Source organism: Bufo bufo, chromosome 1 (assembly GCF_905171765.1).
Source record: "Bufo bufo chromosome 1, aBufBuf1.1, whole genome shotgun sequence".
Classification (NCBI taxonomy): Eukaryota; Metazoa; Chordata; class Amphibia; order Anura; family Bufonidae; genus Bufo; species Bufo bufo.
The window spans coordinates 182608207-182635129 of NC_053389.1; the positions used below are offsets into that span (position 1 = coordinate 182608207).

Genomic DNA, 26923 nt, shown 5'->3' on the forward strand with positions numbered 1-26923 from the left:
AGCTGTACTAGAATTGTTGACTTGCTCTTCAACATCATCTCAGGTGACAACAGATACACACAGGCAGGAATCAGTGGGTTCCTCTGACACCACACTTAGTTGGCATGGCCCAGGAACTGCCTCTGTGTCTTAAACTATCCTGAACTTGCCTCTTGCTTTTGCTGCTCCTTCTGCTAGTCAAGTAAGGTATGCAGCGGCTCTTGCTATGCTTCTCAGAGAGGATGATCTTTTTGAGGACAGTCAGCAATTACTAGCCAGCACAGACTTGGGGGCGTGGACTCCTAGCTACATTGACAGTCGAGTGGGAGCACATGTTGCGAGAGGTCAGGGATGTGCGCAAGAGACAGGTGAGGGTGACATTAGTAAGGAATAAACTGATATAGATGACTATGTAGTCGATCGCACGTGGGAGCCGGGTGAAGAGGAGGCATCGTCCTCATCAGGGGGCGAGGGCAGGCCATGTGACCATGAGACTGCACGGTGGAAGCATGCCTGTGAGAAAGCAGGGTGGAAGCAGCCAAACGTGGCAAGGGTATACTGTCTGCTACTCAGGAGACTACCTGTGAGGAACCCACTAGCAGTGCACGGGTTCATAAAACTCGGCAGTGTGGAAATGTTTCTGCAAGTCGCTGGGGGACGTCAGCATGGCAGTATGCAGGATATGTGGGCGGAAGGTGAGGCACAGACAGGGTGCTAATGTTGGCACAATGGCTCTGCGTCAAGACATGGAGCGTCACCCTAAAGTGGTGTGGAAAAACCGTGCCACTCATTTGGTCTTACAGCCTGATGCATCTCCCACCGGCCCGCACCCCCGTTCCAGAAGTCAGGGGTTCCTTCCCATCGCCTATAGCTCCTGATGCTTCTCCTCCTCCTACTCATCATCACTTGCTTCAACAGCAATTGATCACTGAGGCGATTGCTATAAGACAACAGTATGCATGCACTCATCCAACGGCGCAGAGGCTTAATGTGCATCTGACCAAGTTGCTGGTATTACAGTCCCTCCCTTTCCATGTAGTTGACTCTGATGGCTTCTTCTCAGCCAAGGTGGAGAGTCCCAAGATGTAAATGGACAAAATTGATGCAAATTGAGCATTAGCCCTCTTTCAGACAGTCTTTGATCAGTGTTTTGCATCAGTATTTGATCAGTATGTCTAAGCCAAAAACAGGAGTGGGTCCAAAACAGAGATAAAATGTAATGGAATTATTTGCATCTCATCTGTGTTTTGGACCCACTACTTCTTTTGGCTTACAAATTGTGATCAAATATTGACCAAATACTTACCTTATGAAAGAGGCCATATGAATGCTCAAAATACAGGATCCTTTTTTTTTTCTGTGTCTTCTGATGGTTTAGAAGAAGGGGAAAAAATCTACTATGTCCACATGTACAAACAGGGACAATAGTGACCCCATAGAGTGAGTATGTGGACCAACAGCAGTGGAAATATTAGGGACAATAGTGGCCCCATGACAGTGTGGGGAGGGGGGGCACCAGCAGTGGCATGCTGTAAAAGATGGTAACAGATCACAGTAGTAGCACAACCCAACAACAGCAGTGTGATAGCAAGGACCAGTGGCATGCATATCCTTTTTTTGAAAACTTAACATGTACATATCAGTAGGCCAAGAGGCCCCATTGTAGGAATGGCAGTAGAGACAGCAGGTGGGTGGCAGCATCAGAATGGTGCCAGCAGCACATGGCCAGAAGTAATGGTCCATTTTGCAGACTATTCTATAAGTTCACGATGATAAATTAGACCCGACACTAACATTGACTTGTAATACTGACACACAGTAAATCTACAGCTAACCGAAGGGATTAAAAGCATGTGTTTTGACTGCCACAACATGCATTAAAAGAACTTTATTTTTTTCTCCACTGCTTAATTAACGCCTCCTCCATTTCTTTATTTTGTTCCACTAAGGAGCTCCTGCAGGCGCAGGCACATGTTTTGTATATTTTTTACTTTACTGAAGGGTGCTGTATGCTTTTCTTTTTGTTTATCAGAAGGGATTATCTATGAATCTTAGTGAACACTATTACTGCCACTGCTGACGACTTGAATTTGGGTGCACTGCACAGTTAAGTCCATAGTGATAAATTAGACCCGCTTTTATAAACCTGTTATCCTGATGCACAGTAATTCGACAGCCAACAGAAGGGGTTAGCTATGAATCTTGGTGCCCTGCACAGTGATGTAGACGGTGATGAATTTCAACTGCCTGTAATACCGACGGCACAGTACCTATAGAACAGATTAAGGGCTCATTCACAAGGCCGTTGCCCCTCCGTTGCCGTATTGCGACCCACATACGGCGGGTCTGTAATACACGGGGCAAAGGACGTGTGCATGCCGCATCATGGATGCGTACCCATTGACTTGAACGGGTCCGCAAATCCGGAGATGCGGTGGGGAACGGAATGGAAGCACGGAACGGAACCCCACGGAAGCACTACGGAGTGCTTCCTGGGGTTCCATTCCATGCCTCCGCACCGCAAACAGATAGAACTTGCTCTATCTTTTTGCGGAACGGACGGATTGCGGACCAATTCAAGTGAATGGGTCCGCGATCTGCATGCGGCTAGCCCATGGTTGGTGCCCGTGCGTTGCAGGTCCACAGCATGGGCACGGAGGGGCAACGGTCGTGTGAACAAGCTCTAAGTATGAATGTGGGTTAAACCCTCCAAATTATACTCTGCAAACCATTCTACCCTCTTAAAACAAGTTAGAGACCAATTGCACTCGCTATCACTGCCGTACGTCTTCTGGATGAGCCGAAAAAAACTTTTACAGACCTATATCATGCCCAGATTCCTCTATCTGCACCAAATGGTACTTATATACTTACCCCAATCCTTTCTGCATTAGTTCGCACTTTAATAACAATTTTCCTATGGAAAGCTAAAAAGCCAAGACTGGTACACGACAGACTGACCAAAGACCGCCTCCATGGGGGTTTTGGCCTCCCAGACACAAGATCTTATTACAGGGCAATACAGTTAAAGAGATGGCTTCAGTTGTGTGTCCCGCAATTCAGGATATTGGGTTCAGATATTGAACTGGCAAATCTCTCTGATAGACAGTTGGCGGGGTTATGGGGCATCACTGGACCTTTTCCTCCACCAGATGGCTTAACCAAGGGTGTCCACTCTATTATTAAATCTTTGCAGATAGGCCAAGCTCCATTCTCTGACCCCTCAAGATCTCTACCCTCTTCTCCAATCCCACTCCTGCTCCATCCTAATACTACTGACCCTCCTTCCTTTTGGCGACTCTTCAATGACATGACCATCATTGAGCTAATGACTATAACACAAACATCCAGACATAGAGCACCTCTGTTCTCGCATATAAAGGAGGGCAACTTTCTAAATCGGCTGGAATTTAGACACTCTTGTTTAGCCTTACACTCTAAATATAATATAGGGATGGAAGCAACGTGGTTTGAGAAGTTAGCGCTCAGCCACACAGATCCTAAACATGCCATTTCCCTTTTGTATAAGAATCTACAATCCATGAACACTAAGGGTACACCTGCCTATATCACACAAGGGGAAAAAGAGTTGGGGAAATACTTTACCATAGCAGAGATTGACAAGATACACCTGAGATCTCACGGCTTCTCACGATGCATTAGAATCAAAGAACACTCTTATAAGACTGACTAGGTGGTTCAATGACCTCAGCAAACTACACCGCATGGGACTAAGAGAGACAAATGCTTGCTGGCGATGCTCACAAGAAGGGGGCTCACTAACCCATATATTCTGGTCATGCCCACTTATTAAAGGCTATTGGGCCCAGATAGAAGATAAAATAAATCTCATCTGTAGCACCTCTATTCACCTCTCACCCACCATCGGCGAGTTGGACCTCGAAAGCATTTGACCTCCCTATGTGCCTCGTCCAGGCCGCCAGATCCCTAATTCTCCTACACTGGCTTAGTACTGATCCTCCCTCCCTTGCCCAATGGCAGATGAAGGTAGACCAAATATGCCTTATGGAAGAACTAGCAAGCTGGGCTAACAGATCCCACTCTAAGATTCTACGTCTGTGGGCCCCCTGGAAGGAGTATAGACCCAAATGACACACACACATAATGGAAATCGCTTATCCCCTTACCGACTCAAGAATCCCTCAACTTATGGAACCTCTGACATATGTGCTTATTATGATCGCTTGTGTTGTCGTCATGGCACTTCATGGGATGGGGAAAATCTCCACCCTCCCACCTTTGATATATACGTTGGTGCCACCCAACAGGCACCTGCTCACTGAAAAATCCCAGGCGCGACCTTTGATTTTTAGACTTTTGTTTCTTATTTCTTATTACTTCTTATTACCTCTTTTTTTAGTTGACTGTATCATTTGTCTCTACATCTATGTAATACATTATGTACAAAAATTGCATGATGTTTCATGAGCAAAGCTCCACCGCTGTCTCCTTCTTAGCCTTAACATAACCCTCCTTCCTTCCTTTCCCCTTTTTCTTGAAACCCACCCCCCCCCCATCCTTCTCCCTTACCCTTTATACATCTAAGGCGAATTGACACTGATACTGCTCCATTTTTTTTTTTATTTTGTACAGTTTCTTTTCTTCATTCTGTACTGTATTGAATATAAAAATGTCAATAAAAAGATATTTGACAAAAAAAGTATGAATGTGGGCGCACTAGAAAATAATGCACACGCCGATGCACTCCCATTGCATTCGTACTGCACTCTCCCGACAGTCTCCCTGCAGTTTAGGTTCCAAGCCTTCGCACTGAGATTGGGCCACCAAGTGGGATGAATATGATTAGACAGAGTGGTCATTAGATACCAGATTTATCTAGATTCGTGACAAATTAATTCGGAACTAATCAAATTTCTTGATTAAGTTCAACAAATCGTCTGAATCGAATTTTTTAAAACTTTGCTCATCTCTAGTCATCACACCTGGCCCTGTCAATCAAAGTGCAGATGGTGCAGCAGCTGCAAGGAGAGCAGATCCTCTAGGTGTAACAGAAACACCCCTGTTGGTCCTAGAGGCAAATTTGCATATATTTAAACTTAATTTTTTCAGGAATGCAGGCACATACTGTATGAACATGGGACCAACATAGATGTCTTCCGCTGCCAAGAGCACATGCAACAGGTCAGCTAGTTTCATAGGTACAAATCTGCTGACAGTTACCCTTTAAATGTCTGCTCTTTCTGAGCTCAGTTGTACAGAAAACTACTGTATATGTCTATGTGTTCAGTCCAAATCAATCAAAAATAATATATAAAATCTATTAGGAAGGAATTTATCATTCCCCTACACCAGTTTTCAGGCGTAAAAAAGTTGCAAACCCTAGATTTGTGGCTTTTTATATGCCATTTTACCTAAATCTAAGCGCAAGTGGCATTTCTGTGCTGCCCTCGCCACTTTCCAAAAAGGGACATGACAGCGACAGAGTGTGGGCTGGACCATCGGCCCTGGTACATGTATCATCATATCGGCCAGTTTTCTGGCATAAATAACTGAAATCTACAGAAGCTATTGGTTGGCATAGATTTCAGTTTAGGCGCATGGACTGCCAGAGAATTCAACTGATTTATGACAAGGTATGTGCCTCTTTATAAATGAAAAGCATCCTGCAGTGGCACAGAAGATGACCACTGCTGCTTTTGATCGTGAATCAGTTAGGGGTCCCAGAAGATCTATCCACCATTTATGATATATTTATGCAATATCTAAAGTGACAAAAACCACAAAACAGATCAGGAATAATCATTGAACGTTTATCATGCAGGTTGTGAATTGTCAGTTAACACTTTGAGCAACCTCTTTCTCTACATCCATAAGGACATATGGAAATACCAGGGTAACAGGCAAAACAACTGCATTTCAGCCCAAAAAGCCAAGAGGACCCATCTCTAAGGCACAGCCGCAGTTATGATTATGGACAATAGACCGGGTTGTAGAAACTGGGAGTTCATTCCCAGTAGAGCACCATATGTTTGCTATGTAGAACTGTATTTTTAGTGACATCATTTCCTGTTCTGTAATGTATGTGCATTGTGATATTTTTTTTGACAATTGTTTCTGTAGTTTGTATCTCTATACTGTAACATCACATTGCACATTATACTGGATTGTGCCATTATCCCTGTAATGTGACCTCACTGTGTACATTATCACTATACTGTGAGATCACTGTGTGCATTTTTACTACTATGACATCACTGTGTACAGTATCACTGTACTGTGACATCACTGTGAGCATTGTCCCTGTACTGTGACGTCACTGTGTACAGTATCACTGTTCTGTGACATCACTGTGTACATTATCCCTGTAATGTGACTTCACTGTGTATATTATCACTTTACTGTGACATCACTATGTGCATTATCACTGAACTGTGACATCACTGTATGCATTGTCCCTGTACAGTGACACCACTGTGTATACTATCCCTGCACTGTGACATCACTGTATACATTTTATGACTGTACTGTGACATCACTGTGAACATTATGGGGACCACTTATGAATAGATATATGACAATGTTTAGCGTATAGCTGTCGTGGATTCGGTCACAAAGGGGATTTGCGGCCGAATCTGCAACTTCTGCCCCATCTGCGCCACGTACAGCAGTTCTAAAAAAGAGGTGTGGCATGGGCAGGGGGCCAGCCGACCCATCTCATTTATCGTTTTCTACACATATTTTAGGCGTCGAAAATTATCTAAACCTACGGCAGCAAGAGAGCTGACGTATTATTTAAGCCGGCAGTGGATGAGCCTAAGTTATGTAGCGGCCGGCGCCTTTACATAACCTAGGCGCATCAAGCACCAGCGCATCTAAAATGCCGGTCTTAATAAATGACCCCATATGACTATACTGTGACATGACTATGTGATTTAAGTCCAGGTTGGGTTCTGACAGATAGCTGCCTATATTTCCATATTGGGACTGTATACCCACTCTATAACCAGTGTATTGGGTTGTTTTCATACATACTGTATGCATTTGGTTATTTTATACTAGGAGCAGTAGATGGCAGAGTCTCTGTTCATTTCTGTATTAAGAAGTGAATGCTTTCTCCACTTACTCCAAGAACAGATTAACACTGGCAGATTGTGTGCCACATCAGCTGCTGTGAAGTAAAAATGCACAACACTTGGATGCCTTACAGAAATCTTGCCTTGGTTTTATTTACTGTACCACACGCTTGCAGAGTACTGAACGTATGGAAAATAAATCAACAAATCTACAGTTTTATATAAACTGTCCTCGATCGACAGAGCATGCATTCAGACTGCTGTGACACCTTCATTATATCTTCTTTTTAGATTTTTGGGGACAGATTTCTCTTAATTCTTAGTAGCATGCACTATGTATCTATACATTTTTCTATATGCCATAATTCGAACATTTTGGCCAGGATTTACTAATGTGTCTGTGCCTAGAATCTGTCTAAAAAGTTTTCGCAAACTTTGATGCAACTAAAGTTTCTATAGTTATTGTGATGTTTGTGATAGATCACTGTGACCTTTACCCTCTTTCTCCTGATGCATGATGGGGGAGGAGGAGCTGTACCAGGAAGTCAGACAGTGTGTGAGGGGAACCGGAAGCAGACACATGAGGCTGAGAAGGGATTGCATCTGATAAGGACAGAAGCTGTTTGGAATAAGACTCCTCCATGTAAGAATGCCATAATGTTCCGAGTAATAAACCTTGCTCTGGTTAAGTAGTACATCGGCCTGTGTGTGTAACTTGCTGAGCAGATACTGGCAGCATTGCCAGCGGCACCTGAGAGACACAGAGTGTCCAGGGGACATAACAGTGGCGACGAGGATTGTGGATTTTAGCACACATGGCCTTCATAGGGTTTATTCAACCATTTGATCCTGCAGCTGAGTCATGGATCTCCTGGGTGGAGAGGCTGGAACAGTATATGGAAGCAAATAATGTGACTGTTGAAAAGAAAGTTGCAGTTTTTCTCACTGCATTGGGTCAAGCTGCATATGGAACCCTCAGAGACCTTGTTTCTCCAGACAAGCCAGCCTCTAAGTCCCTGCCTGAGTTAATTCAGACGCTACATACACACTACAACCCGAAGCCGTTAGAAATCGCAGAGCGGTTTAAATTCTACAGTAGAAGGCAGCAGGCCGGGGAGGATATAAAGACATAGATCATTGCTTTACGTAAACTAGCTGCCACTTGTCAGTTTGGAGACTACCTACAGACGGCTCTCCGTGACATGTTCGTCATGGGACTCTGCGACCCAGCCATACAGAAACGTTTACTCACAGAACCCGACTTGACTCTGACGAAAGCCACTGACCTTGCTACGGTCATGGAGTTGGCAACACGGGACGCCACCCTACTGAAGGCACCACCTACAACTCCTGCAAGCCAGTGTGAGGAAATATTCCACACCGCTATCACTCAACGCTCGAGACGGCCGTCCCCTGCCACTCAGCTTAAACCTCGCCACCCTAATTCTTCTGTCTCTGGGACCCCGACTTGCTACCGTTGTGGTAACACTACTCACAGTGCGCCTGCTTGCAAGTTCAAGGATGTCGTTTGTTTTCGCTGTGGAAAGACTGGTCATATTGGGCGCGTTTGCCACAGCTCTCGCTCCCCGAACACTACCACAAAAGATAGACGTAAACAGACATTCCGTGTGGATATGGACAATAACGGTTTTAGCTCTGATGAGGAGACATGTGTCCAGCATGTTGGACTGTTTCAAGTAGCTGGGAGTACTCCTGCGATTAAAGTGGATGTCACACTCAATGGCTGTCCTGTCTCCATGGATGTTGATACAGGGGCAGCTGTGTCTGTCATTTCATGGACTGATTTAAAGGCATCGGGTCTGTCCCTGCCGCTAAAACCTACAAAGCTCACACTACAAACCTACAGCAAGGAACTACTACAGCCCTTGGGTTATGTAAAACCCCTTGTTACATTAGGCAACCGCAGTCAAAGTCTACGCCTTTATGTTGTAAGGAATGGAGGTCCTCCGCTGTATGGAAGGGACTGGATCAAAGCCCTGGGCATGCCTCCTTTTACCATTGCCCAATGTACATTGCTTTCTAAAGTAGACCATTGGGTGGAATCCCTGAAGTCACGTTTTAAAGAGGTTTTTGAGGACTCTTTGGGCACCGTAAAAGGAAAGATGGCCCACCTCCTCTTGAAGCCTGGTGCTACACCTCGTTTTTGTAAGGCAAGATCAGTACCTTTTGCCTTGCGAAAAAAAGTGGAAGCAGAGCTGGACCACCTATTGGCTGAAAAGATCATAACGAAAGTGGATAGAAGTGAATGGGCATCACCAATTGTGCCTGTCAAGAAAAAGAATGGAGACATTAGGATTTGTGGTGATTTCAGGGTAGCTCTGAACAACCAACTTCTTGTGGATCAATACCCATTGCCTCGACTTGAAGATTTATTTGGCTCACTGGCTGGGGGGCAAAAGTTTACAAAAATAGACTTAAAGCAAGCTTACCTGCAACTGCAAGTACACCCAGATTCACGCCATCTGTTGACCATTAACACTCATAAAGGATTATTCCAGTATAACCGCATGGTTTTTGGCATAGCCCCAGCTCCAGCCATCTGGCAGCGGATCATGGATGAGGTACTGGCAGGAATACCTTTCACCCAATGTCTACTGGATGACATGCTCATCACTGGTCCCACTGATGAAGAACACAGAAAGAATGTTGAAGCTGTGCTAGAGAGACTCCAAAAGTATGGTTTGCGTGTCAATCTTTCAAAATGCGAATTTCTCAAGTCTCAACTGGAGTTTTGTGCCCACACGGTGGACCGACATGGGTTACACACTACTGAAGAAAAGGTTAAAGCCCTTACCCATGCCCCTACCCCCCGGAATGTCACCCAGCTCAGGTCCTACCTTGGCCTCCTAAATTACTACCACCGTTTCTTGCCGAACCTAGCACACCAGCTCTACCCATTACATCGCTTACTGGATGCAAGAGCTAAATGGATATGGACAGACAAATGTGAAGAAGCTTTTCGGCTTTCTAAAGAACTCATTCTGTCTTCTCGAGTTCTGGTCCACTATGATTTAAAGAAACCCGTCATCCTGGCTTGTGATGCCTCGCCTTATGGACTGGGTGCCGTGCTTTCCCATGTCATGCCGGATGGCACGGAGCGCCCCATTTCTTTTGCCTCCAGGTCTTTAACCTCAGCAGAACAAAACTACTCCCAGATTGACAAGGAAGCTTTGGCCATTGTATGGGCCACAAAAAAATTTCACGCGTACATCTATGGTCGGGAGTTCACACTTATCACTGACCACAAACCTCTGTTGTCAATACTGAACCCTCAGAAAGGAATTTCTACAACAACCGCATCTCGCTTACAAAGGTACGCTTTATTTTTAGGAGCTTATGCTTATTCTATCAAATACCGCTCCCATGATACCCATGGAAATGCAGATGCATTTTCCAGATTGCCACTAAGAGATGACCACCCACTAAGAGAGGTACGTGTAGTGGAAGTACACAGGCCACAATCTTGCATGTCCACCTCCCTGATTGCCAGACATACAGCCACAGATCCTTTCCTGTCTCAGATATTCTCTTATGTTCAGACTGGATGGCCAGAGAGAGTTTCAGGTGAATTTCGTCCGTACTTTGCCAGAAAATGTGAGCTTGTGACTAATGCTGGTTGCCTACAATGGGGCAATAGAGTGATTGTACCCCAGTACTTGCAATCAACCATGCTAAGGATACTGCATGAAGGCCATCCTGGTGTGGTGCGCATGAAGCAGCGAGCCCGGAGCTATGTTTGGTGGCCACAAATGGATACAGCAATTGAAGATTATGTTGCTCAATGTCCTGGGTGCTGTCAAGCCCAGCGACCCCAAAAGAGAGGAACCCTGCAACCTTGGCCATGGCCAACAGAACCGTGGTCCAGACTCCATCTTGATTTTGCTGGCCCCATCCAGGGTAAAATGTATTTGATCGTGGTAGATGCGCATTCAAAATGGCCGGAGGTTTTTCAAATGCCTTCTATTACCTCAGCTGCTACCATTCTAGTCTTAAGGAAGCTCTTTGCTCAATATGGCTTGCCAACAGCCATAGTCTCCGACAATGGAACTCAATTTACATCGCAGGAGTTTCAATCCTTCCTTAGTGGCTTGGGCGTCCAACACTACAAAACAGCTCCTTATCATCCAGCTTCAAATGGGCTGGCAGAACGATTTGTGCAGACATTTAAGATGCACTTACTGTCCACTCTGGACCAGGTTGGACTGTCAGAAGAGAAGCTGCTGGAATTCTTGATCATGTACCGTAACACGAAACACGCTACTACTGGGCTGTCACCGGCTTTTCTTATGTTTGGCAGGCATCTCCGCACCAAACTTGATTTAGTTCGTCCGCAGGAACAGTCACCAACGCCTCCTCCGCCGGGCCGTCTGGGATTCCGTGCCGGTGATCTTGTATGGTCTCGGAATTACAGAGCTTTGCCTCCTTGGCTTCCTGGCGTTATTGATGGAACTCTTGGCAGAAGAATGTACCTTGTCCGCCTGGAGGAAGGCATTTGTGTTCGGCGACACCTTTCACAATTGAGGAAACGCATTTGCCGGCCACTAGTGACAAAACCGACCCCTCTTTCTAACCACCCACCAGAGTCTACTCTGAACTCTGCTGGTGACATATGGCATGGTGTCTGGCATGATCCCACAAGTTTACAACCAAACCCTGAACCGGTTGGTGGCCATATTCCTGAGGAGCCCGGACATGTGCCTGGAGTTACAGAGACTGATTTGTCTGTGGGACGCCCACTGACATCTCCAGAACCTTTGACTGACTCTATCCCTCCCGGTGCTGTGCCTCTGCGTAAGTCTACCCGTCAAAGACGTCAAACGCCGCGCTGGCAAAGTGCTGAAATCTTACGGGACACATTGGAGGTCAGGGAACAGAGACAAAGGGCTCATGAAGTGCTGCGGAAATCACAGAACTGAGTTGGAGATACTACTTGCTGAACTGATCTCGCTTGCCTTGTTATGTTATGTGTTCAACATTTGTTCTCTTGTTATGTTTTTTTTTGGGAAGGAAAGGAGGTGTGATGTTTGTGATAGATCACTGTGACCTTTACCCTCTTTCTCCTGATGCATGATGGGGGAGGAGGAGCTGTACCAGGAAGTCAGACAGTGTGTGAGGGGAACCGGAAGCAGACACATGAGGCTGAGAAGGGATTGCATCTGATAAGGACAGAAGCTGTTTGGAATAAGACTCCTCCATGTAAGAATGCCATAATGTTCCGAGTAATAAACCTTGCTCTGGTTAAGTAGTACATCGGCCTGTGTGTGTAACTTGCTGAGCAGATACTGGCAGCATTGCCAGCGGCACCTGAGAGACACAGAGTGTCCAGGGGACATAACAGTTATTTTCTGACTTTCTTGGAAAGGAAAAGGGATCTAGCAGTAAGGGAGCATCATGAAAAAGGAGACATGGCTTAAGATGTGGCATTTTACTCCAAAATTGTATCACTACACTGGTGTAAAAATCTGTATAAAAGTAGTTGACATTGAGCTAGACAAAAGCGTCTATCCTGCAGCAGATTTATCATCCAGCCTGAGCTTGTGTGATAAATCTGGTGCAGATTTAGATGACCTGTCTAAGCTTACGCCATCTATAGGATTAGTAAATCTGGGCCATTGTGTGTGTGTTCGGGAGAACACATAGCAATTCCTTCAATGGGGAGAGCCATTCACACACGTATCCAATTTTTATGTCTGTCTTTCATCAGAGAAGTTTTTTTGTAGTGACAGATCTGACCTTGGTGTATTGCAGTGTTATCAGTTGATTTCAAGGGAATGTAATGCAATAAGGAAATATTCCTAATACGTCTCATGTACATAACCGTTTGTATTTTGCGGTCTGCAAATTGCAGATCCACAAAATATGGATACCTCCACATTTTTTGCCGACCCATTGACTTCAATAGGTCTGTAGTCCACATTTTATGGCCAGGTATAGACCATGTTCTACCTTTTTGCAGAATGGACATACGGATGCAGTGCTTTTCGCAAAAAGTTAGAACATATCTGCAAACTGCAGACCACAGACCCACCGAAGTCAATGGGTTTGCAACAAACATGCGTACAGCACAAGGACCATATCAGTATTTTGTGGACCACAAAACGGATACGGTCGTGCGCATGAAGCCTTACCCTCATAAGGCATGAAGGCCAGGGATACAAAAAAACATGACTATATTGGGTTTAGTCCTTCAAAGGTCATATACAGAGTCAACAGTGGCGTATTACATTCATTCCTACACCTTTCCATCAGAGACCAGATGCCTACTGCAATTCACTGAAAAAGACCTAATTCCATCAAGTTCAACCATTTAATAGTAAAAAAAAACTAAAAAATAAACTCAAGTTGCTTCAGAGAAAGGCAGACACCACTCTAGATGGCAGAGACTCAATTCATCATAGAGTGGGAAAAAAAACTTCCGGAATCCTGTTGGCAATCAGATAGATCCCTCGGTCACCATTCTACACTAATATCAGTAAGGCCTCTTTTGCGGGCCGTTTTTTGCGTTCCGTATACGGAACCATTCATTTCAATGGTTCCACAAAAAAAACGGAATGTACTCCGTATGCATTCCGTTTCCGTATTTCCGTTTTTCCGTTCCGTTGAAAGTTAGAACATGTCCTATTATTGCCCGCAAATCACGTTCCGTGGCTCCATTCAAGTCAATGGGTCCGCAAAAAAAACTGAACACATACGGAAATGCATCCGTATGTCTTTCGTATCCGTTCCGTTTTTTGCGGAACCATCTATTGAAAATGTTATGCCCAGCCCAATTTTTTCTATGTAATTACTGTATACTGTATATGCCATACGGAAAAACGGAACGGAAACACAACGGAAACAAAAAAACGGAACAACGGATCTGTGAAAAACAGACCGCAAAACACTGAAATAGCCATACGGTCGTGTGAAAGAGGCCTAACCTTGTATATTGTGTTTTTCAAGGAAGATCTCTAACCCTTAACTCTATCCACACTTTCAGCCATTACCAAATGCTGTGGGAGCATGTTCCATAATTTAATGGTTTGGACAGTAAAGTAATGCTTTTGAGATTAAATTGCACTTACTGTAAGCGTAAGCAGTAACCCCATGATCTCTGTTGGCTCAGTGAAATAAATCATTTATTGCATAGATTAGAGAAAGGGTATGTTCACATCTGCGTTGGAGGCTCAGTTTGGAGCCTCGGTCACAGAGTTCCTAAAAAATATTGGAGAGAAAAGTTCTGCATGCAGGACTTTTTTTTTCTCCACTAAAAAAATATTCTCCAGAGCAGAAACCAAACGGATCCCATTAGTCAATGGGATCTGTTAGGTTCCGTTCTTGTTAATTATGTGCCAAATCTGGCACGTCCATTATTATATTAATATAATGGAGAAGAGGAATGGAAAATGTTATAGCGCTGGTGTGAACGAGCCCTTAATAAAGTTTGAAAACACAAAGTTAAAAGGGTTTTCTATCCCAAAAAATATACAGTATGAAAAAGTTCAAAGTGCTGTGAAAAAGAATAGTTGAGTGGGAAAGTACCAGGTGTTAGAACCCCAGCAATCTGACACTGATGAGTTATCAGGAGTACAGGTCATCATCCTCCAGATAGGTCATCATCAGACCAGGGGAGGTCTGACACTTGTTACTCCAACCAATCAGTTGTTTTGGCAGCCTCTGTTGCCAGAAACTATACAGTGCATGGTGCCAGAAGCAGAAGGCTCTGCCCATCGTGTACTGGCTGTACCAACGTACTGCAGCTCAGCCCCTATTCAAGTGAATGGGATTGCAGCTGCTGTACATCAGTGCTAGAAACTTCCATCCACTGTATAGTTTCCGGTACTGGAGGCTGCCTGAAACAGTTGATCAGTAGCTGTGGCGAGTATAAGAGTATAAGATTGTTGATATCTTATTCCTGGAAAACAGCTACAGAAACGGATGCGCCCCGGTGCATTGCGGCAAACCCGCGCGGGTAGGAACGCAATTGCAGTCAGTTTTCACTGCGATTGCGTTCCGATGGTCAGTTTTTATCGCGCGGGTGCAATGTGATGGATCATGTGACGGACCATGTGATGAACGTAGTGACGTCATCAAAGGTCCTATTCCTCACAAAAGAAGACAGAAGAGATGCCGACTCCGCGAACAAATGGATTAAGGTGAGTTAAAAATTAATTATTATTTTTTTAACCCCTCCAGCCCTATTGTACTATGCATTCTGTATTCAGAATGCTATTATTTTCCCTTATAATCATGTTATAAGGGAAAGTAATAATGATCGGGTCCCCATCCCGATCGTCTCCTAGCAACCGTGCGTGAAAATCGCACTGCATCCGCACTTGCTTGCGGATGCTTGCGATTTTCACGCAACCCCTTTCCTTTCTATGGGGCCTGCGTTACGCGAAAAACACACAAAGAGGAGCATGCTGCGATTTTCACGCAACGCACAAGTGATGCGTGAAAATCACCGCTCATGTGCACAGCCCCATAGAAATGAATGGGTCTGGATTCAGTGCGGGTGCAATGCGTTCACCTCACGCATTGCACCCGCGCGGAAATCTCGCCCGTGTGAAAGGGGCCTTACTTTAAGAGATTTGTAGCTTGGGTGCAGGCAACAGTAACTGAGCCTCGTCCCTGGAAGTAGGGTTCCTACCCCATTCAATGTAGTTCAAAAAAACTCCAGCGACATGAGTAGATATATTTGATTAGTGATTTTAATTATTATGCGGCTTAGGGCGTGACGTTTCGGGCCAACAAGGCTTTTTTCAAACTGGTGCCGCTCTGTAAGGAAGTTGGAAGGCGATGGCTTGGTCTCACGAAATGTGCTGCTGCACTATAAGAAGTAGCCATCTGCTGCTATATATAATACTCAGAGAAGAAAGGTGGGAAGGAGAGACTTATCTGATACAGAAGCATTACTTTGAGAGATTTGTGTCAGATTCAGAAACGCCAGCAGCTAGGTAAAGGACTTACACACACTCTGCAGAATAAAAATGGTAGGAATTTTTAGAAAGTCACGTAATAGTGTATTTAGGAAGCAAATTTAAAATAATCTAAGTAAAAATGTCTATAGCCTTTCAAAGATCTGCTGCTAACAAATTTGTGCTAGACACCACAAGACATCTTCTAAGCCTCGATGGGTCAAAGCAGGTTTGTCGGCACAAATGAGACCTATACAGTATTAGACAGGGCGTAATATTTTGGTTGAATAGTGTATATCTATCATGAGAGTAGTTTTTTACCAAGTAAGGTTTGTCCACAGCCTACTAAATGAAGTTCTGAGTGCCCAGTAAACTGTAATGAGTAAGAATAAAGAAGAAAATTGCTGTAAAATACTGCTGTGTTGAGCACTATTGATTGGACTTGGTTTTCGTTCTGCTGCCTCATTCATGCCTGTTGTTTAACTGGCTAAGAGAGATGCAGAAAAAATTCTTAATAGGTAATTAAAACACATCAATACCCACTTGGCCCGTACTATGTGTAACATATACAGAAGTGAACAACCACATGGCAGGTCTCATTAACTTGTGCCCTAGCGCCAGCATATCAACATACCTAGTTGTAGCATGATCCCTATTCTCCAGGATGACTTCTTACTGTGCCTAGCTGTGAGGCTCAGGAACACAGATGGCTCAAAGGAAACTAGAGTTAATGGAAGCACTTGTCAGAGGTAAATCATATGTTCAATATTGGAATCAGTCTCTTGGATCACTCTATGTACGTATGTACGACAAGATGCTACTACGTTCTAAGGAATTTGTACTACCTATTTAAACTAAGGAAGAATTTGCTGGCTTCTGACATCTATAGATACCATCAGACACCCTCAGGCAGCCGTTTACTGGGGGGGAAAAATTACGGTAAGTGGAGAATTTATATTTTTCAGTTAAACCACTGCCCTTCGATAAACGTCACTTGAGGTGTTTGGCAGCAGCTTATCACACTCACCTCCATACAGGTTGTAAACAGCAGGATTGGCCGGCTTAAAGGGGTATTTCATTGGAATAAAAAGTTTGGCCATGGGCTGTGAATGATAGAACGTATAACTTTTGATAACCTCTCTTATGAAAAAGAGACTCAACATGACTGGTGACTGATAGAAAGCTCTTTGAAGCCTGGGTGCTCCAACACAACAATTGCTGCTTATTTCGCATGGATATGTAGTGTACTTGGGAAAAATCACGTCCCAGTTTTTTGTATATGGAGAGTGTATAGGTTCTATATGAATTATGAAATTTAAACCTTCACAATCTAAAATTGGGAAAGAAACAATTCACTGCAGCTGGACATCCTTGTCTATGTGCAATGATAAGGTACATGAAGAGTTTGCTGATGCCTCAAAATTTAATATCTCACTGCTGATTTTCACCCCATCACCCCCTCTAACACCTTCACCAGCATACTGTGCAGAAGAATAAATTAGGTTCTGTATGACGAGACTTCAGCTCTGTCTTTTTGATTAGAGAATCTGTCAAGAACACTTTACTGTCTGAGGGATTCAGGAAAATCCAGTGTCAACTGTTTGCACTGTTAGATTTTAATGAAATGACTCACCTAGAATCAGTCTGCTATTATTAACTTCTAGTCATTTTTGGGTCCCATAATACATTTATTTTAGATATAATTAAATAATGTATAATTGTAGGGTATATACCACACATATATATGATCACCAGTAAAATGAACAGGCAATATTGAGGTCATAGAGAATAGATCACCCTAGAAAAGTTTAATGTTGGTACACATGTAGCAAGAATAGTGGACAAACACCCCAGTGCACCCTGGTAATAGTGGGCATCAACTCCAATGCATCCTGGTAGATGTTGCTTCACAAGTTCCCTTTGCCATTGTCCTAGAACTGTTGTGGCCTCTCTTGTCTTTATGATGGTAACCTAGATTAAGTGCCAGTAGGTTTGGCTTCCTCAGTCATCAATCATCAAAGACTTTACCCCATTATGTAAGCATTTAGGGGGGTATTTATCAAAACTGGTGTAAAAGATAACTGGCTTAGTTGCCCATATTAACCAATCAGATTCCAACTTTCATTCTTCAAATCTCCTTTGGAAAATGAAAGGTGGCATTTAATTGCTTCCCAAAATGGTGGCTTACAGTTGTCCCACTACACTTGGTCCCTGAAATTCAGCATGACAGCTATCAATTTGATAATTTAACCCCCCCCCCCCCCCCCCCAAACTCCCAGTGATGATGTAGCAGGGCATTGTTGAAATGTGTACGTGGTGCAGCCAAAATCCCATGGTTCCTGTGGTCTTCAAAATAAATTAAGCCCAATAAAAAAGTGTCCCATGTCTTGCCAATGGTGAAAAATAAGCTTATATCCACCTCATGGATACCCCACTGCTGCCATTCCTATGATGCCTGTGTCCTGCTGCGGTCCACTTCCTGTTCCAGCAGAAAAATGACCATGAATTTCATGATTGGCAGGAAGTGGGGCACAGCAGGGACCTGGACACCATCTTTGGTGGATGGTGCTATAGGAAGTTCTGTGTGCAGATGGCAAGCAAATTAAGATATATACACTGGAGTCTTTGAGTCCAAAACAGATCAATGAAAATTGTAACTTTGGTGTCTTTTTGTAGATGGCTAGCATCAATGTTGGCCTATTAGGTCCTCTTTGATTTTGAGGGGGGTTTTTTATGTGTCCTTCCTTGTTGATTGTATGTTCTAATTTTTGATACCTGTGGGGTTAACAGAATTGATGATTGTGACTTGTCAGGATAGGAACAGTGTGTGCATGCTTGACAAAGAAGGCAGTGTAGCTTTGTGTGCTCCTGCACTGGGCTTCAAAATGTATACCTGTTTGTACACCATATTGTCTTTTATGGAGTTTATGTATTGAAAGATTATTGCTATTAATTACGTTTAGGCTACATTCACACGTCAGTATTTTTCTATAATCCGATTTTCTGTCCGTTTTTTGCGGATCCGTTGTTCCTGAAAATGTTTCCGTATGTCATCCGTATGTCATCCGTGTTTTGCGGATCCGCAAAAAACGGAAGCATGTATAAATTTCAATAAGCAAATAAAGTTGTTTGGATTTCTTGGAAAAAAAAAATAAATAAAAAATTAAAATGTAATTTCCAGGAACGGATTCCGTATAAAACGGATGACATACGGAATGACATCCGTATGTCTTCCGTTTTTTGCGGATCCATTGACTTTGTATTGTACCAGGATCCGATTTTTCAGGAAAAGAATAGGACATGTTTTATATTTAAACGGACATGCGGAACGGAAACAACAACGGAAACTGACAGCACACATTGTGCTGTCCGTTTTTTTCCAGGACCTATTGAAAATGAATGGGTCCAGATCTGTTCCAGAAAAAACGGAACAGATCAGGAAAGAAAAAACGGACGTGTGAATGGACCCTTACATTGTGGAATTGTGGATTGCAACATAAAGATACATTTTTGCAGAAGAAACCGGTTTAAGTACATTCTAGTATCTTTAAGATTTGCAGACAACATCCATCTCATATCCTTTGGCAGGACGCGGTCTGCCCTTGCCAGCAAGGCCTCTCTGCTCCACCCATAGGACGAATGCATGATCCCTCTAGCTCTTAAAGGGCCAGCGCTTGTGCCCTAATTCACACCAGCCTATGGCTGGCCACTATGGGAGGGTGCCTGAGCAATAGGTTGTCTAGCTTGCTAGTTTCATGCAAAGGTGTGCTGTACTCCTTTGTCTTACCATGTACCAATTTCTGCACATTTACTGGATTCTGACCCTCTGCTGCCAGACCTGACTATGGATTTGCCTGATCCCTTGATGCTCAACACTGGTGTCCAGTGGGTCAACTGTCAACCATACATAGACTACTCCAGGAGGTAGCAGACTGGTAGCTCCCCTGAAGTGAAGTTCAGATCCCTGTATAGGGGGTTAAAGGGTGAAAACAAGGGGACTACCAGAATAATGTCCTTTTGGATAAACCCAGAAGTAATAACTGTTAGTTGACACAGTGGTTCCACACTCATGCTGAAAAGTAGTGGTGATGTCCATACATACCATTACCATGCCCATCATCCACAACCTATATGTAGCTGTCATGTTATTTGTTGCAGTTTGCTCTTAGAAATTAGCAATTTGAGGATCATTCATTTTTAGGAGTTAATTCCTTAACCAGCACTAATAACAGCTGGTGGTGATCCTTGTCACAATACGTATATTTACTGTAATAGAGGAAGTTGGCAAACTAATTAAGAACGGCGCACAGAACATGGGCCTCCAGACAAGGAGTAAATGAAATGGTGAAATCAGTTTTAGTAACATTGCTGCTTAGGGAATATGTGACAGACCAGTAGTGAAAATGAAATATGAAATGTTCCTTCAGTAAAAGAAAGCTATTTTATGTTACAGTATGTACTGAGGAGGTGGACATACTTAGAAACCCAGAACTTCATGTCTGAAAATGATTCATGCTAGAATTTATGTATAGCAGTAGCTATACTATACTAGTATAAAAGCAGCAATTAAAAAACTGTTCAATTAAAAAACTGTTGTATCAGAATATTAAACCTGATATTTTCTACAATAATCAAGCGAAATATACTATGAGATAGAAGTAAAGTCATCCTTTAAGATATTCTTAAAGGGTTAAAGCTGATCTGTCAGGTCTCCTGCCTGATGGTAGCTGGGATTGAGCTTTTTATATACAGTTGCAAGAAAAAGTATGTGAACCCTTTGGAATGATATGGATTTCTGCACAAATTGGTCATAAAATGTGATCTGATCTTCATCTAAGGGCTCTTTCACACTTGCGTTCTTGTCTTCCGGCATAGAGTTCCGTCGTCGGGGCTCTATGCCGGAAGAATCCTGATCAGGATTATCCTAATGCATTCTGAATGGAGAGAAATCCGTTCAGGATGCATCAGGATGTCTTTAGTTCCGGAACGGAACGTTTTTTGGCCGGAGAAAATACCGCAGCATGCTGCGCTTTTTGCTCCGGCCAAAAATCCGGAACACTTGCCGCAAGGCCGGATCCGGAATTAATGCCCATTGAAAGGCATTGATCCGGATCCGGCCTTAAGCTAAACGTCGTTTCGGCGCATTGCCAGAGCCGACATTTAGCTTTTTCTGAATGGTTACCATGGCTGCCGGGACGCTAAAGTCCTGTCAGCCATGGTAAAGTGTAGCGGGGAGCGGGGGAGCAGCATACTTACCGTCCGTGCGGCTCCCGGGGCGCTCCAGAGTGACGTCAGGGCGCCCCAAGCGCATGGATCATGTGATCGCATGGATCACGTCATCCATGCATGCGCATGGGGCGCTCTGACGTCATTCTGGAGCGCCCCGGGAGCCGCACGGACTGTAAGTATACCGCTCCCCCGCTCCCCGCTCCTACTATGGCAACCAGGACTTTAATAGCATCCTGGCTGCCATAGTAACACTGAACGCATTTGGAAGACGGTTCCGTCTTCAAATGCTTTCAGTACACTTGCGTTTTTCCGGATCCGGAGTGTAATTCCGGCAAGTGGAGTACACGCCGGATCCGGACAACGCAAGTGTGAAAGAGGCCTAAGTCACAACAATAGACAATCACAGTCTGCTTAAACTAATAACACACAAAGAATTAAATGTTACCATGTTTTTATTGAACACACCATGTAAACATTCACAGTGCAGGTGGAAAAAGTATGTGAACCCTTGGATTTAATAACTGGTTGAACCTCCTTTGGCAGCAATAACTTCAACCAAACGTTTCCTGTAGTTGCAGATCAGACGGACACAACGGTCAGGAGTAATTCTTGATCATTCCTCTTTACAGAACAGTTTCAGTTCAGCAATATTCTTGGGATGTCTGGTGTGAATCGCTTTCTTGAGGTCATGCCACAGCATTTCAATTGGGTAGAGGTCAGGACTCTGACTGGGCCACTCCAGAAGGCGTATTTTCTTCTGTTCAAGCCATTCTGTTGTTGATTTACTTCTATGCTTTGGGTCGTTGTCCTGTTGCAACACCCATCTTCTGTTGAGCTTCAGCTGGTGGACAGATGGCCTTAAGTTCTCCTGCAAAATGTCTTGATAAACTTGGGAATTCATTTTTCCTTCGATGATAGCAATCCGTCCAGGCCCTGACGCAGCAAAGCAGCCCCAAACCATGATGCCTCCACCACCATACATCACAGTTGGGATGAGGTTTTGATGTTGGTGTGCTGTGCCTCTTTTTCTCCACACATAGTGTTGTGTGTTTCTTCCAAACAACTCAACTTTGGTTTCATCTGTCCACAGAATATTTTGCCAGTACTGCTGTGGAACATCCAGGTGCTCTTGTGCAAACTGTAAACGTGCAGTAATATTTTTTTTGGACAGCAGTGGCTTCCTCTGTGGTATCATCCTATGAAATCCATTCTTGCTTAGTGTCGCATCGTAGATTTGCTAACAGGGATGTTAGTATATTCCAGAGACTTTTGTAAGTCTTTAGCTGACACTCTAGGATTCTTCTTCACCTCATTGAGCAGTCTGTGCTGTGCTCTTGCAGTCATCTTTACAGGATGGCCACTCCTAGGGAGAGTAGCAGCAGTGCTGAACTTTCTCCATTTATAGACAATTTGTCTTACCGTGGACTAATGAACAAGGCTTTTGAAGATACTTTTATAACCCTTTCCAGCTTTATGCAAGTCAACAATTCTTAATCGTAGGTCTTCTGAGAGCTCTTTTGTGCGAGGCATCATTCACATCAGACAATGCTTCTTGTGAAAAGCAAACCCAGAACTGGTGTGTGTTTTTTATAGGGCAGGGCAGCTGTAACCAACACCTCCAATCTCATCTCATTGATTGGACTCCAGTTGGCTGACACCTCACTCCAATTAGCTCTTGGAGATGTCATTAGTCTAGGGGTTCACATACTTTTTCCACCTGGACTGTGAATGTTTACATGGTTCAATAAAAACATGGTAACATTTAATTCTTTGTGTGTTATTAGTTTAAGCAGACTGTGATTGTCTATTGTTGTGACTTAGATGAAGATCAGATCACATTTTATGACCAATTTGTGCAGAAATCCATATACCGCAATTTCAAAGGGTTCACATAATTTTTCTTGCAACTGTATATTGCACAAAATGATGTGAATTGAAAAACACACTAAATATTATAGCAAAAGGGTTAAAACATGTTTTTCAGAGCACACAATTCCCATTATTCTTGGGCAGCAGGTGAAGCTTTCACCTTTGCACACAGCCTTATTAGCTAGCACAGCAGCGGTGTCATATGCTTTGTTATACCGGTTGGCGCTGTTCTATGTTTAAAGGTGTCAGTAACAGCATGGCATCTCCTTGTTGTACCTGGCTTCCTCACTGATGAAAGTGCATGTCACAACTTGCTGGAACCTTTCCTCATGTCGGGAACAAATAATGGCTAGAGACGAGTTATTGTTCGGTGCAGTACTTTGTACATTAATGGGGCTTGTTATATGTATTTCTGACACTTATGGCTCACAATCTGTTTGAAGATTTCACTCCCTCATTGTGTTGCTTTTTTTAAAAAAATTAAAAAAAACATTTTTAATGCTAAAATCACTTTAGCTGAGCCCTAGTCGGAGTTGCCCAGTAACAGAACTACTTAAAGGGGTTTGCCACATTGTCTATTTAAAGAGGTCCTTTCACCACTCCTGACATGTCTGTTTTAATAGCTACATGCATTCTCCAGTTTTTCTACTAGAAGTTATGAATGAATTGCTAGCAGTCTGCAGTAAGAATACAGAGGGGAGGTAACCAGCTTGGGGGGGGGGGGGGGGGGGGGGGGAAATGTACCTACACAGACTGACAATAGCAGCACTAAGTCAGACTGTGCAGGTACACCCCCAACCCCCCCCCCCCCAACTGGTTACCACCCCTCTGTACCCTTACTGCAGGCTGCTAGCAATTCATTCATAACTTCTAGTAGAAATAATAAAGGAATGGCACCACATAGAGCCATAAGAACAGATGCTCCAGAATTGTTATTACATGGGGAATGCATAAAGCTATTAAAACAGGCATGTCGGGAGTGGTGACAGGTCCTCTTTAAACAAATATGAAGGAAATACCAGGATGTGCAATATACTCATTAAAAGTTGCGCCCTGTAAAACAGGCTCCTCGGAGTGTACAGAACCCCTATTTTGAAATGACCGTTGATGGAGGGTCATGTGACCAGGCACGGTCAACAGCAACCTCCAATGATATGCTGCATTGTGATATGTGGTGGTATTGAGGAGGTATTTTGTACTTCACTATGGTGTTTGGCCCTGCTGAGGAGGCACAGTATGTTGTGCTGCACTATGGTATTTGTTGCTACTACATGGTATTATGTGTGAGGCTTTGCCCTATGACCACCAAGGAAATAGACTTTATACAACAGATCATCATACTGTAGAAGAGAGTTTCCATAGCCCCTTCTAGTACTAGTTAAAGGGTTATTCCTTTGGAATTTAATATTGATTACAGAAAACCCCTTTAATACCACAAATCACTCTTGGGCAGCTTTTTACCCTTCTATCTCCTCTCCAGAATCCTGGATTGCTTATGTTGTATGTCCATTGAAGAGGAGATCCATGCACAAATTCTCATTAGCAGTTAAAATGCAGGAAGCCGTCCACACGGCTCGGGCCACCTTTCTACAGCACATGCATGCACTCTATGATATTTATGCCTTTTAAAATTGAGACATATTTTAGCGGGTCACCAGAGAGAACCAGTTAATGGGTTCAGAGTCTAAGAGGATATTATGGGCCTTATGAGACAAAGCTTTGTTTCTGATTGAAATTGTAAGGGTATTACGGGTTAGCATGGGCTGATATAGAAAAACCTATTCCAGATACTCCCAGCAACAAATGATATTACAAATTATGTAAGTACAGTATTACAAATGATATAGGTATAACAGCGGTTCTCTGCTTCAAACACAACAACGCTTTATTATTATAGACTAAAAAAGATGCACCTTCCATATACAGTGTATGCCGAGTTTCAGTTCCTTAGCATTTCCAAGGTCTTTGCTTTTGGTCAGTCTCCAGATACCTTATTACTTACTGTATTTACTACAACTGAAACAATTTTGTCAACTTTCTGTGCGATAAGTACATCAGCATCACAATCTCCTCTCATAATCTGTTAATCTGCTACAATGAATCAGAGTATATAAAAGGTATCCGTTTGGAGGCCAGGCCATATAGCTAAGGCTCTGTTCACACTTCTGTTAAAACTTGCATGTCCCAGCTCTGACATAGGGCTCATTCAGACGGCCGTATGTTGTCCGCAAAAATACTGAATGCTATCCGTTTTTTTGCGGATCGCAAAAAAAACTGATCTTCAAAAAACGGATAGCATTCAGTATTTTTGTGGACCCATAGACTTAAATGGGGCCATGTCCTGATTTTCATGGACAAATATAGGACATGTTTCATTTGTTTTGCGGAACTGTGGAATAGAAAAGGGCCCCATAGATGTGAATCGGTCAGCATCTTATTTGAAAAAAAACGGATCCGCATTTTTGTGGATAGCATACGGCCGTCTGAATGAGCCCATAGGAAGATAAACTGTAATAATGGATAGCAGGATGACAGACACAAACAGCTTCCAATGGAGCACATTGACTTAAAATGGGTTCATCGTGGTTTCCACCATAGGACAGGTGATAGATATGCTGTATGATCCCTACGGGCCCACCTCTGAGACCACCATGATCTTTAGAAAGCATGGCTGCATAGTCGGGAGGAATTTGAATGCAGCTGTTGAGTATGCATGCTGACAATCTATTCAGAGTCTATGGGGCTGATGGAAACACTCCAAGAGCCTCTATCAGCATGATCAACCCTATGAAACCAAGCATATTGCCTGGTAGGGTTAATCATGCTGACCAGCTGGCAGAGGGTGGCAAACGCAGTGTGGGAAGGAGAGAGTACTTACCTTTTCATCCTGCTGGTAGCTGCACTACACCGCTATATGTGAAGCTACCAACAACTTCAGTCCACCACCCGGAAGTGCCATAGCTGGATGGAAAGGTAAGTATTCTCTCCTCCCCACACAGCACTCGCTCCCCTCTGCAGAGGCCCTACTGTCACAAATGATTGCCTAAATATAAGCCACAGCACATTATCAAAATCATGCATTTCTAGGGGACACCAATGACTCCATATAACAAATAACGCTGGACCACCAATGATTATTAGTCACAGCGTAGGCACCATTATACCTATCAATCAAAGTGAAGGGGGCAGTGTAATGAGCACTAGGGGCACAGCTGTAGCGTTGCTTAAAGCACTACAGCCCACCCCTTGGTGCTCCAACAGCCTGATTTGCATAAATATATAAATCCTACAAAAATAAATAAGGTATTATTTTAATCAGCATAATAAACCCTACCAGACAATGTGCCTGGTCTAATAGAATTGATCATGCTGACACAGGCTCTTCAAGCATTTCATGTGGATTTCTCTGCCACCCCTTTAAAATAGACGATTTCTATAGACTTTAATGATAATTTTTGCCTCCACTTCATTTTATCTCCTCCTGTAGGGGGTGACTGCTGACTGCCCTAAAGGTGTTCTGCAGTTGGTTTAATCTGATGATCTATCCTCTGGATAGATCATTAGCATCTGATCGGCGGGGGTCCAACACCCAGGACCCTCGCCGATCAGCTGTTTGAGAAGGCAGCGGCGCTTCACTGGTCCAGTGACGTCACGACTAGTATCAATTGGCCTGGGCGGGGCTAAGCTCCATTCAAGTGAACAGAGTTTAGCCGCGCTCAGGCCAGTTGATACTAGTCATGACGTCACTGGGCCAGCGGTAAACAGTGAGAAGGCCGCGGCGCTGCTGGAGCGCCGCTGCCTTCTCAAACAGCTGATCGGCGGGGGTCCGACACCCAGGTATCCAGAGGATAGATCATCAGTTTAAACAAACTG

At 43.7% G+C, this 26923-nt stretch overlaps 1 protein-coding gene across 1 annotated transcript in view; it reads right to left on the bottom strand.

The window, feature by feature from the left end:
- The window catches only part of SLC17A7 (solute carrier family 17 member 7), a 136257-nt gene that overhangs the window by 34803 nt on the left and 74531 nt on the right, over nucleotides 1–26923 (bottom strand). The window lies entirely within an intron of this gene.